The sequence below is a fragment of the Haliotis cracherodii genome, unplaced genomic scaffold (genome assembly GCF_022045235.1).
Source record: "Haliotis cracherodii isolate W230 unplaced genomic scaffold, xgHalCrac1.p SCAF_19, whole genome shotgun sequence".
Taxonomy (NCBI): Eukaryota; Metazoa; Mollusca; class Gastropoda; order Lepetellida; family Haliotidae; genus Haliotis; species Haliotis cracherodii.
The window spans coordinates 14,788,501-14,801,523 of record NW_027266274.1 but is presented as its reverse complement, the minus strand read 5'-3'; positions in this window follow the sequence as shown (position 1 = coordinate 14,801,523).

Sequence of the window (13,023 nt, the reverse complement as noted above, 5' to 3'; positions counted from 1 at the left end):
ATGCAAGATATTAGAGTAGCGTACCTAAAACGGTAAACATATCGTGTTTTACTCAATAACTACCTGCATCTGATCGCGATACGGGGAATTGATACGTAAGATAAACAGATACGAAAAAACCTTAATTTCTTGACATATGAGTACGTGATCAAAATTCACAAATTATTCATAAATGCATATTTCTGCATCTTCCCTAATATATATGTCATGCACCATACAAAAAAATCACAACAGTGACGGAAGATTCAAATACATGCAATCATAAATATGTCATGAATTCGTGTACTCCAACACACACACAACACAGTACGTTTGCTACACATATTTCACGTTCATGAATACCTTACATTTGCTACGGATGTTTGAACTTAAAATGAAGTCACACCCGTAACTACAAAGGCACTGGCGCATGACTGATATCACCGGTTGATACGATAGGTATCATGTGACCTCATTGCAGTACCCGAAGCGTGACGTCAGCCTAGGGCGTTGTCTCAATGGCGACGCCACACAGACAAAATATTAAACACTACGCATATGCACACTTGATTTACTTAATAAATGCAAAGAATGTGTCAGTTGGGTTTGAACGCCGCTTTTAACATTATTCCAGTTATATCACGGCGTCATAAATACAAAGAAAAATGTAGTTTGTCTCATGGTTTATGTTGAACAACCAGGTAGGACATTTCCAAATGAGCACTCTACACACATTACTGTTAATATCGATTACGCTTTCGATCCGACGTTTCTATAATTTTGAAGCAGTTTACGTCCGTTGTGTAACATTGAATTTGGTGGTGTATAGGATATTTGTTAAACACATGTATGTTTTAAAAGACTATTTTCAGAAATATATATATATATATATATATATATATATATATATATATATATATATATATATATATATATATATATATATATATATCCTGGCCGCCCCTGTGAGCGCTCTCTTGAGTGGCCTGGTATAAATGGTGTAGCTTATCTGACTGCTATGCAGTTAATACGTGGGCTTATGTCTTAGCGTTCTGTAGAACACGACTTGCTGGTATAAGATTCGATTAAGACTTATTAAATATTAGATAACATGCTCCAGAATACAGTCTTTGTCGGCAGTAATGAAGGGTAATGATCGCCTAATAACTGTAGTGATATTTACTCCTTATAATCCTGTTACCACGTATTTGTCAAACAGAGGTCATTTACATTGAACATTTACCATAGTAAACTTTCGCAATGTGTATTCAGAGAGTAATAATGTTCTTCAAATGCCTCACATAATAGCATCTATAATATTTACATTTTAATACGATTTGTCCATATATCAGGTCCTAGAATACATTTAGTTGTTTGTAATGCCGATGTTGTTTAATATGTTCCTTACGAATCAATGTAAAAAATTGCTTAAAAAAAAGATACATTTGCCGCTGTGTAAAGCATGATACCAAGCACCGTGAATTGAGTTGTAAATATTTTTTGAAAATATGAAAAATCCTTTTTCACAAAAACACTAATGATAAAGTTGTACTTTCAGGAACATACTCCTTTGGTATTCCACATAAGTAAAGGAAATCGTTTTAAAGAAATGTATGAATGTAATAGTAACCATCAGTTGAATAAAATAGTTGCCCTGTACATATTCAAAATGCATATGGGTTGATAAACTTACCCTCAATCACAGCTATCTCCGAAATGAAACCTTCTCCTAGATATGCTTGCTGTGTCTGAGTACTCCTCAGCCTTGCGCACCCGGCTTGTAAGAACCACACAAACCCAGCACACCCCAGGTCGCTCTTATACTTGCTGGCAAACAAGTATAACAAGTTTTGACAACAATGAGTTCAACCTTCCGGAACATCCCGAGTAAAGCTGAATAGCTTATTCTTGCATCCTCGTGTTCTGATAGGTCATGGCGAGGTGGCTACACCCCGTGGGCTCTACCGTGGGAGTTTCGACCCACATTAGATCTCTGTTTTCATTAAATCAATTGTTAATTGGCGTTATCCGAAAATTGTTTACACGTTTGTGTTCTTTGACTTTTGCTGGAATGACCTCTCGTAATACAGGTTTTATGAGGGGAGCTGCTTTGAACGTTATTATGTAAGATCTAAAGTATCACTATACATCGTTTAAACCTTAAATTACCTTTCGATATAAATATATTTGTTTGTAATGTCCACGCTCAATTTGTCGGCCATTTGAACTTTATTCAACTTCTTGCGTAAACAAATTGTAGGTCATATATATTTTTGTTAACTCATAAAAGTTCATGGATAAAAATAATACTAATAAATATAATTATGTATATTGTGAATATAAAGTGTGCGTGTGTGCGCGTTTTTGTTTACTATGGTCAGTATACAAGTCATATGATCATGTAATAAATACTAAGGGGACATACCATTACGTACCAAAACAATTATGGTGATATATATAACCATTCATGTTTACCTTATCGCCTTCTTATGACTCGTAACAAACTATATTATGTTATACAGTGCATTGCGGTTATAACGAACTCAAAGGGACCAATAAATTTAGTTTGGTATTTCGTAAATGGCATATGTACAGCATATATTCAGAAAATGGCCGGAATGAAAAAAATAGAACGTAATAATGAAGTCAATTCGAATATACTGTCTAGTCTAACGCATTTTTTAAAGTTGTACCAATCGAACTGTTTGGCATTCTATTCAAGTTTAAAGTTTAAATTTTAGTGGAATTATAGACAATATAAACTTCATTGAGAAATGTAAATATGCCGATTAAGATCCGAAACCGGTTTCAAAGACCCCCTTCAGTACACAGTAACATTAGGCATGAACATGTACTTTACACTGCTTACAAACAAAGACATGTATGGTAGCACCAACTAAGCCGCAGACAATCAATAATAATCAAGTACCCCCGGCACTTCTTACCCTACCCTCGGGCTCTGCCACCCGGGGAACCGGTTCGACAGAGCCTTTCAAAGAAAAGGTGTTAATGTAATCAGCTGTTTAGAAGTCATAACTTTCCAATGGCCATGACGTAAGGTTGTCGCTAATCTATCCGTCTCTTTTGTTACAGAAATACAATACCTTTTTCAAATAGATTAGACCGGTAGATGAATGAGAATAGAAGCTATTCATTTCAGTCACTGAAGTGCAAATGCGTGGGACATAAATTATTTTTCTTTAAGGTTCCTGTTTTTATCAGGAAATCAGATGTAATTTAATAAAGAAATCGATTTTACAGCCACTTGAGATTTACTTGCTGAAATATTAAATGATAGCAACCCCAAATGTATTAAAGTGTTGAGTTTACCGTAAGATACATGTTTTAGACGCCAGTTTTCTTTTAAAACTAAATTCCTCTTTTTAGCAATGTGCACAATATGATATCCTCTTTTAGGTTGTAGATTTAATGGTTTAGTGCCCCAGCAACAAAGATATGATTGCTGTTTAAACATATTTATATTAATGAATTGGTTTCATCGATATATGTCTGTCTTGTGACTCAAAATATACTACATATGAAGTGGTAAAGCATACGTGTGAACGGAATGAACGAGTTTAACAAACATATATTTGTACGTTGGATACACAGGCTACTGCGGGATTTGCGTAGATGTAGTTAGTTGAATAGTGTTCTCCTTCTGCCTTTAGTGAGTAACGCGAAACATCATGCATCCTGTAGCATGTTTGGCTGTGCTTTGACCTGTGCCTAACGATTCAGAGTGACCAAACACTCGTCAGAAGGCTGTATGACAAGAGGGATGACTTAAACTTTCCAAAAGTCAATTCCCCCTTCATGTCGAGCAATACTCCAGCAGCTCAAGCCTTTGGTGTTTCAAAATTTGACGCATCAGTGACCAAAATTAAGCCCGATGCAATTCCCTGTTTTGACTGTTACCATATGTTCCTATATTCTTGTAGGTGAACAATTGACTTGCCTTTACGTGTGTTTGTGACGGGTGCCACCGGTGGGGCAGGATACACTCACCTTTTCGCGAATGCCTGGTATCATCACTATTTGACTCATTAAAACATGATCATGCTATAGACGGAATAGTTTTATGCCGAAATTTCTATTGGATATGGAAAGGGTTTTCTTTTGTGCATGTATGGACCCGTGAAGATCCGGGGTAGGATAGGTCTTCAGCAACCCATGCTTGCCGTAAAAGGCGACTATGCTTGTCGTAAAAGGCGACTGACGGGATCGGGTGGTCAGGCTCGCTGACCTGGTTGATGCATGTCTTCGTATCCCAATTGCGTGGATCGATGCTCGTGATATCAATCACTGGATTGTCTGGTCCAGACTCGATTATTTACAGACCGCCGTCATATAGCTGGAATATTTCTGAGTGCGGCGTTAAACAACAAACCAACCAACCAACTTTATATGTATGCATGTATACGTTTCTAAGGTTCCAGCAGTGATTAGTCCAGAAACGTTAAGAGTTTTCAGAGGAATCAAACTCATCTACCCTAGCGAACATGCAATACTATGAATGAATGAAAATGGCTTCACCACGCTTTTAGCAATATTCCAGCAATGTTACGGCGGGGGACACCGGAAATAGGCTTCACACATTGTACCCACGTGGGGCTTCGAACCCGGGTCTTCGGCGTGACGATGGATGTTTTGTTTCGATTTCCGAATGAAGGCAGTATTGAACGGGATAATAATATATTGCTAGATTATTCCAACCTCACGTAACATGCAACTGGCACAGTAAACCTGACTTAATCACTTAGTCACTTTGACGCGCCTGTGTATCTATCTTACGACTTCAGGTTTGATGGGGCGATCAGGTAGCCTTGTGGTTAAAGCGTTCGCCTGTCACGCCGAATACCCGGGTTCGAATCCCGTCATGCGCACAATGTGTGAAGCCAATTTCTGATGTCCCCCGCCGTGATATTGATGGAATATTACTAAAAGCGACGTAAAACGATACTCAGTCACTCATGTCTGATAAATGTTAAGACGTCGTGATATTGGTGTGGGCCATGTCAAAAACAATATACATGTACATCAATGTATAGACCTACATCTAGTCTCTGAGGTGGACATAATTTACAGAAGAAATCAGATGTTAAATTATAGTTATAAAAAGGACAAAAGGACCCCAGAGACTTTCTTCATTTTTAAATGCATGTGCACTGCAGACATCTAGACTTGCGAAAATTTCATAGACTTGCATGGGCTTCATTGGATAAATTTGTTCGTCAGACGAAATTATGTACGACCACCTGGTATCGTCACTATCACCACCAGGTGTCAACACTTTTGGCGATCCCTAAACACATGCTGGGTACAATGAGTGAAGCCCATTTCTTGTGTCCCCCGCCGTGATATTGCTGGAATAGTGCTAAAAGCGGCGTAAAACCATACTCACTCACTCACCTGAACACATGCTCGGTACAATGAGTGAAGCCCATTTCTTGTGTCCCCCGCCGTGATATGATTTGTGCAAAGAAAAACTTTCTAGTTTGAACATTGAGATAAGTTCATCTTTGTGTGTACATCTCTTGTCTGTTCACTATAAGCTCTCATTGTATAAGATTTTGGATTTGTTTGTACATTCGCTGGACGCTGCAAAGCATCTCTTTTTGTACGGATGTTTTATATATTTTATTTGAAATCAAAAATGTTTTCAGAGACGTTGACAAATATATATACTATATACAGATGTAAATTAGGGTGTTGACAGCAGTGCACATAATTGTATAATGATGTCTTTATGAAACAGATATACCGGTCTCTATCTTGCATGCTCATGTGACTTTCCGGATACAGATATTGTAATAGATTTTCGCTTTAAATAACGGAGTTGCGTCCCTTGGGCACGCCAGAAACCTATGATTGTGGGTTCGAATCCCAGTTCATCCCGATTATGTTTCTAGGTCTGTCAGCACCATTCTCGTGCTCGTGGGTTTCACCGAAGTGGTAAACGTCTAAGACCTGCATCACTTCGGGCTTTCCTCGCACATTAAGCTGACACGCCGTGATATAACTGGAATACTGTTAAGAGCGGCGTTAAACCAAACTCACTCACACACTTTCGATATAGTATACTGCTTCGACATTTCAAAATCCCATCTGCAAATATTTCACAAAGAATCTGGTTTGCACATTATACCCTTGTAATGAATCGTTACCGGGTCTCCGTTGTGGCTATTGAACGCTTTCTCACCCATTGGGATACACTTTGTTTGTTGTTTCGTAAAAGCGACAAAAGTTTTCATATTCATAAGAAATCTCTGCCACAAGCAGAGTCGATTGTGCGATTCCGACTATATCCTGAGCATGTGTTTATGAATCGGTATCAAATAGTGATGACACCAGGTGTTTATGAAGCGCTATCAAAAAGTGATGACACCAGGTGTTTATGAAGCGCTATCAAATAGTGATGACACCAGGTGTTTATGAAGCGCTATCAAATAGTGATGACACTATGTGTTTATGAATCACTTTCAAATAGTGTTGACACCAGGTGTTTATGAATCACTATCAAATAGTGATGACACCAGGTGTTTATGAATCACTATCAAATAGTGATGACACCATGTGTTTATGAAGCACTATCGAATAGTGATGACACTATGTGTTTATGAATCCCTATCAAATAGTGATGACACCAGGTGTTCATGAAGCGCTATCAAATAGTGATGACACCAGGTGTTTATGAAGCGCTATCAAATAGTGATGACACCAGGTGTTTATGAAGCGCTATCAAATAGTGATGACACTATGTGGTTATGAATCACTTTCAAATAGTGTTGACACCAGGTGTTTATGAATCACTATCAAATAGTGATGACACCAGGTGTTTATGAAGCGCTATCAAATAGTGATGACACCAGGTGTTTATGAAGCGCTATCAAATAGTGATGACACCAGGTGTTTATGAAGCGCTATCAAATAGTGATGACACTATGTGGTTATGAATCACTTTCAAATAGTGTTGACACCAGGTGTTTATGAATCACTATCAAATAGTGATGACACCAGGTGTTTATGAAGCGCTATCAAATAGTGATGACACCAGGTGTTTATGAAGCACTATCGAATAGTGATGACACTATGTGTTTATGAATCACTTTCAAATAGTGTTGACACCATGTGTTTATAAAGCGCTATCAAATAGTGATGACACTATGTGTTTATGAATCACTTTCAAATAGTGTTGACACCAGGTGTTTATGAATCACTATCAAATAGTGATGACACCAGGTGTTTATGAATCACTATCAAATAGTGATGACACCAGGTGTTTATGAAGCACTATCAAATAGTGATGACACAAGGTGTTCTAGAAAAGTGATCATCTCAAGTTGGCCATCTAAAGAAAATCTCCACTTCCCTCAAGAGTTACCCTGCCCCTCTAGTCTCCACAAAACGTAATCTCTTATGATATGGTAAGGGCTTAGTCTCCAAAAAACATAATCTCTTATGATATGGTAAGGGCTTAGTCTCCAAAACAACGTAATCTCTTATGATATGGTAAGGGCTTAGTCTCCAAAACAACGTAATCTCTTATGATATGGTAAGGGCTTAGTCTCCAAAACAACGTAATCTCTTATGATATGGTAAGGGCTTAGTCTCCAAAACAACGTAATCTCTTATGATATGGTAAGGGCTTAGTCTCCAAAACAACGTAATCTCATATTAGGCTTAAGCACCATTATTTATGTAATCTCATATGATATGGTAAGGGCTTAAGCACCATTATTTATGTAATCTCTTTTGATATGGGAAGGGTTTAGTCGCTATTATTCACGTATCGTCTTATGATATGGTAAGGGCTTAGTCGCCATTATTCACGTAACGTCTTATGATATGGTAAGGGCTTAGTCTCCATTATTCACGTAACGTCTTATGATATGGTAAGGGCTTAGTCGCCATTATTCACGTAACGTCTTATGATATGGTAAGGGCTTAAGCACCATTATGTATGTAATCTCTTATGATATGGAAAGGGTTTAGTCGCAATTACTCACATAAAGTCTTATGATATGGTTTAGGGCTTAGTCGTTATTATTCACGTAACGTCTTATGATATGGTAAGGGCTTAAGCACCATTATGTACGTAATCTCTTATGATATGGAAAGGGTTTAGTCGGAATTATTCACGTAACGTCTTATGATATGGTAAGGGCTTAGTCGCCATTATTCACGTAACGTCTTATGATATGGTAAGGGCTTAGTCGCCATATTCACGTAACGTCTTTTGATATGGTAAGGGCTTAAGCACCATTATTTACGTAATCTCTTATGATATGGAAAGGGTTTAGTCGCTATTATTCACGTAACGTCTTATGATATGATAAGGTTTTAGTCGCTATTATTTACGTAATCTCTTATGATATGGAAAGGGCTTAAGCACCATTATTTACGTAATCTCTTATGATATGGAAAGGGTTTAGTCGCTATTATTCACGTAATGTCTTATGATATGGTAAGGTTTTAGTCGCTATTATCCACGTAACGTCTTATGATATGGTAAGGGTTTAGTCGCTATTAGTTACGTAATTTCTTATGATATGGTTAGGGCTTAGTCGGCATTATTGACGTAATCTCTTATGATATGGTAAGGGCTTAAGCACCGTTATTCACGTAACGTCTTATGATATGGTAAGGATTTAGTCGTATTATTTATATAATCTCTTATGATATGAAAAGGGTTTAGTCGCTATTATTCACGTAACCTCTTATGATATGGAAAGGGCTTAGTCGCTATTATTCACGTAATGTCTTATGATATGGTAAGGTTTTAGTCGCTATTATTCACGTAATGTCTTATGATATGGTAAGGTTTTAGTCGCTATTATTCACGTAACCTCTTATGATATGGCAAGGGTTTAGTCGCTATTATTCACGTTTCGTCTTATGATATGGAAAGGGTTTTGTCGCTTTTATTCACGTAGTCTCAACGATGTTGCATGTACTTCTCGGTGGGTATGGTTAGTTTGATAAACCCATACAGTCCACTGATATCATAAAGCTACTGGATCTTTGGGCTTACATCTAAATGCTCTTCCTTGTATGCGATTATTTTTGCAGATTAGTATATTCATATTTTGTCACAAAAAGTTTTGACCAAACACTCATCCTGGTCCTACGTTTACATAATTTTTCATGCTACATCTAGATTGTGAGAATAATAGTGCGCTTAATTACACACATGAAGGGCTACACGGTCCCACTCGATTCCCGGTACCTACATAATACCTTGGGCAATACTCGTGACAGGACGTGTTGCGCAATGTGACTATAATCATGGTATTCTGGGGCCTTGATGTAAGCCTGGTTTAGAGAACAGTTTTTTTGTATTTTTAGGTATCAGTCAATCTGTATGACGTCATTGGAGTAGGAACCCTCTTCACAGAGTGGGGACCAAATCGTATGAACATCGGAATTTGAGTTATCACAATACCTCCAAGGATGTATAGTAATTAATTTGGTACGTGTGACTTCATGTTTACACTCACAACCATACCACAACCAGCTAGATCGACGAATAAAAAGTATCTCTAAGAAGAAGTTTAAACATGTTTCGCGGTCATGTGACCAGCCGCTTGCTGTTTTCTATAAATGCGTGGCACTCGTGAAGAGCAACCTCCTCGTGGTGAGTGCTGGGTAACGCTAATAGCTCTTCCCCCGTGTGGAACCGGGGAAGAATATTTCCACAGCCTCCCATTGCTGGTCGTAAAAGGCGACTAAAATGGGCAACCTGTTTGCCGTAGGTTGCGCCCCTGTGTCGGCGGAGGACGGGATTCTGGTGGTTGAGGGCATTGGAGCCAGGAACAGCGTTCCTTTGCCCAATACACCACTTCGACCCTTACTTCGCCTAGACGGGTGGTAAGATGGGCCCGGTCTTATCAATCGGCTGGTCATGCCAAGCCCTGTGCATTTATTGTATTTGCACAAATTATAATTTTGACTTGTATTTCCACTTTAGGTCTTGGCCAAATTTGTTTATAAAACACTTTTGATTTTGAACTACGTGTATATTTTGAATTGCCTAGAGTCTTATGCCCAGAAGGCGGTGGCTCATGGGCCAATCTGGTGGATTGATTAATTTTTAATTAGTCTGCTTGAGTATAACATCTCAGTATCCTTGGTGCTGCCAGCTGGAGATCCACTGGTATTTAGCATTGTCTTTATGATACTCCATGGTGGGTGGGGAGCTGGGATGGTGAACCTTCTATAATCAACCATGGCTCAACAAAAAAAAAAAAAACGTGCATTGGATGAATGTTTGTCCTCTGACGAAGACAGTACATTGAACAGCTTTACTAATAGTTGGAGTAGATTTTTGGTGGTATCCTCAAATAATGGTGAACCTCTAAAACTAAACCCTTTTGCAACATCAAAAGCAATTTATGGTCTAGTTGGTGATGTACAAGCTGTTAAGAAAATTAGGTCTGGCTTCCTTCTCATAGAATGTAAAACAGCAAAGCAGTCTGCCACTCTATTAGCCACAAAACAACTCGCCAATACTGCAGTTTCGGTTTCACCACACAAGTCTTTGAACAGCAGTAAAGGCATCATTAGAGACAGGGACCGTTGGCTCTCTGATATGAGTGTAACTGAAATTGAAGCTGAATTACAAGGTCAAGGCGTAACTAACGTCAAACGGTTTACTTCCAGGAGAAATGGTGACATTGTGAAAACAAATACCTATCTACTTTCTTTTTCACAGCCCAAACACCCTAAATCTATCAAGGCAGGATATTGTTATATCGAAATGGAACAACATATTCCAAATCCACTTCGGTGTTTCAAATGCCAAAAGTTTGGCCATGGTGCCCAGTCATGTAGAAATCATATGACATGCTTTCGTTGTGGTGCAGCTGCCCACGACGGTACAGATTGCCTGACATCTCCAAAATGTGTCAATTGCTTTGGTGAACATATGTCTTCATCGAAGTCCTGTCCCATCTGGCAGCATGAATATGAGATTGTTAAACTCAAACTTCAACGCAATCTTACATACCATGAAGCAAAACTTGTACTAAAAGCATCCTCTCCACCAACAGCCGGTAAGTCATACTCTACAGTTGTTTCTCGCCCTTTAACCAAATCGGTAAAGTCTGTTACATGTCAGACCGATATCACCTGGGTTAATACAGAGACTTATTCAGTCACCACTCCAAGTTCACATGTAGTGAATAGTGTTTCATCAGAATCGCAGACTGATCCTTTACCAACAGAATCATCTCCCAAAGTTAAAAATGCCAGTAAGAAAGTTGATTACTCGAAACAATCTGATCGAGTCTCCAAGGGTTTACGTGACCCTGTGCAGATATACAATAAATTCCAGTTACTGGAAGACATGGATGTTTCCCCTCATCCCCGTGCGCGCAACAGAAGTAAGTCGCCTCGGACAGGGAAAAGTAGATCCCCTGTACTTCCACCTCCTATAACATGAATAGTACAGACACACTAATTCAGTGGAATTGCAGAGGTCTAAGGACCAATCTTTCTGACATTCAATTATTGGTACAAGATTATAAACCATCAGCAATTTGTCTTCAGGAGACGTATCTCAAACAATCAAATACATTTGACCTCCGTCAGTACAGTTCATATCATTCATTTTCTCCTCCGGGTGTTAAGGCTACTGGAGGATCTTCCATCCTGGTGCGACAGGGTGTGATTCACAGTCCTGTATCCCTTAATTCCAATCTCCAAGCTATTGCAGTCCGACTCACTTTGCACGTTGCATTTACACTGTGCTGTCTATATATTACTCCTACTTCTACTCTTCAGCTCTCTGATCTACAATCTCTCTATGACCAGTTTCCTAAGCCGTGTATCATAATGGGTGATTTAAACGGTCATAATCCCTTATGGGGTAGCAACAATATTAATTCCAAAGGAAAGCTCCTTGAGGAATTTATTTCCAATAATAACTTATGTATTTTTAATGATGGTTCACATACGTATTTACATCCTGCTACTGGGACGTATTCTGCGTTAGATCTGTCACTATCAGATTCTAACTTGTTAAATGAATTTACTTGGTCGGTTCATGACGATTTGTGTGGAACTATCATTTCCCTACAGTTCTGAAAACAAATAACCCATCTGACGTTCCGCCCTCATCCCGGTGGAATTTTAATAAAGCCAACTGGTCTGTGTTTCAAAACCTCTGTACTGACAAGTTAACACGTGACATTTTCGAGAATGCTCCTGATCCTATTAAGTTGTTCTCAGATCAACTGAATGCAATTGCTGATGACACGATACCAAAGTCCTCTGCAAACCCACACATACGAAAACCATGGTTTGATCATACATGCAAACAAGCTAGAAAGATACGGAAAAAGGCAGAAAAATATTTTCGCCGAAACCCTACTGTTCATAATTTGAATCATGTTAAAATTACAAATGCTAAAGCACGACGCACTTTTAAACTGAATAAACGTGTGTCATGGAGAAATTATGTGTCAAGGATCAATTCCCGAACCCCTATGTCCAAGGTTTGGAATATGATTCAGAAGATTAAAGGAAAAGGTTCCAAATCTAGTATTCACTATCTAAAAGATGGTGATCATATCCTAACCAATAAAACTGATATCGCAAATAAATTCGGCGAAACACTTGCTAAATATTCTTCATCAACAAATTATGTTCCACAGTTTCAGAAATACCAGAAACTAGAGGAAAAGAAAACTATTAATTTTACCTCAGATAATGGTGAAGATTATAATGAAGTGTTTTCACTCCATGAGTTACATACTGCCCTTGGCCAAGCTCATGATACTGCGACAGGAGATGACAATATACACTATCAGCTCCTGAAGCATTTGCCTCAGTCCTGTCTTGAGATACTTTTAGACATTTTTGATCAGATTTGGACTTCGGGAAATTTTCCTCCATCATGGCACAATGCCATTGTAATCCCCATACCTAAACCTGGACGGGATCATTCTGATCCATCAAATTATAGACCAATATCATTAACTAGCTGTGTTTGTAAAACTATGGAACGGATTGTCAATAATCGTTTAATATGGTACCTGGAAA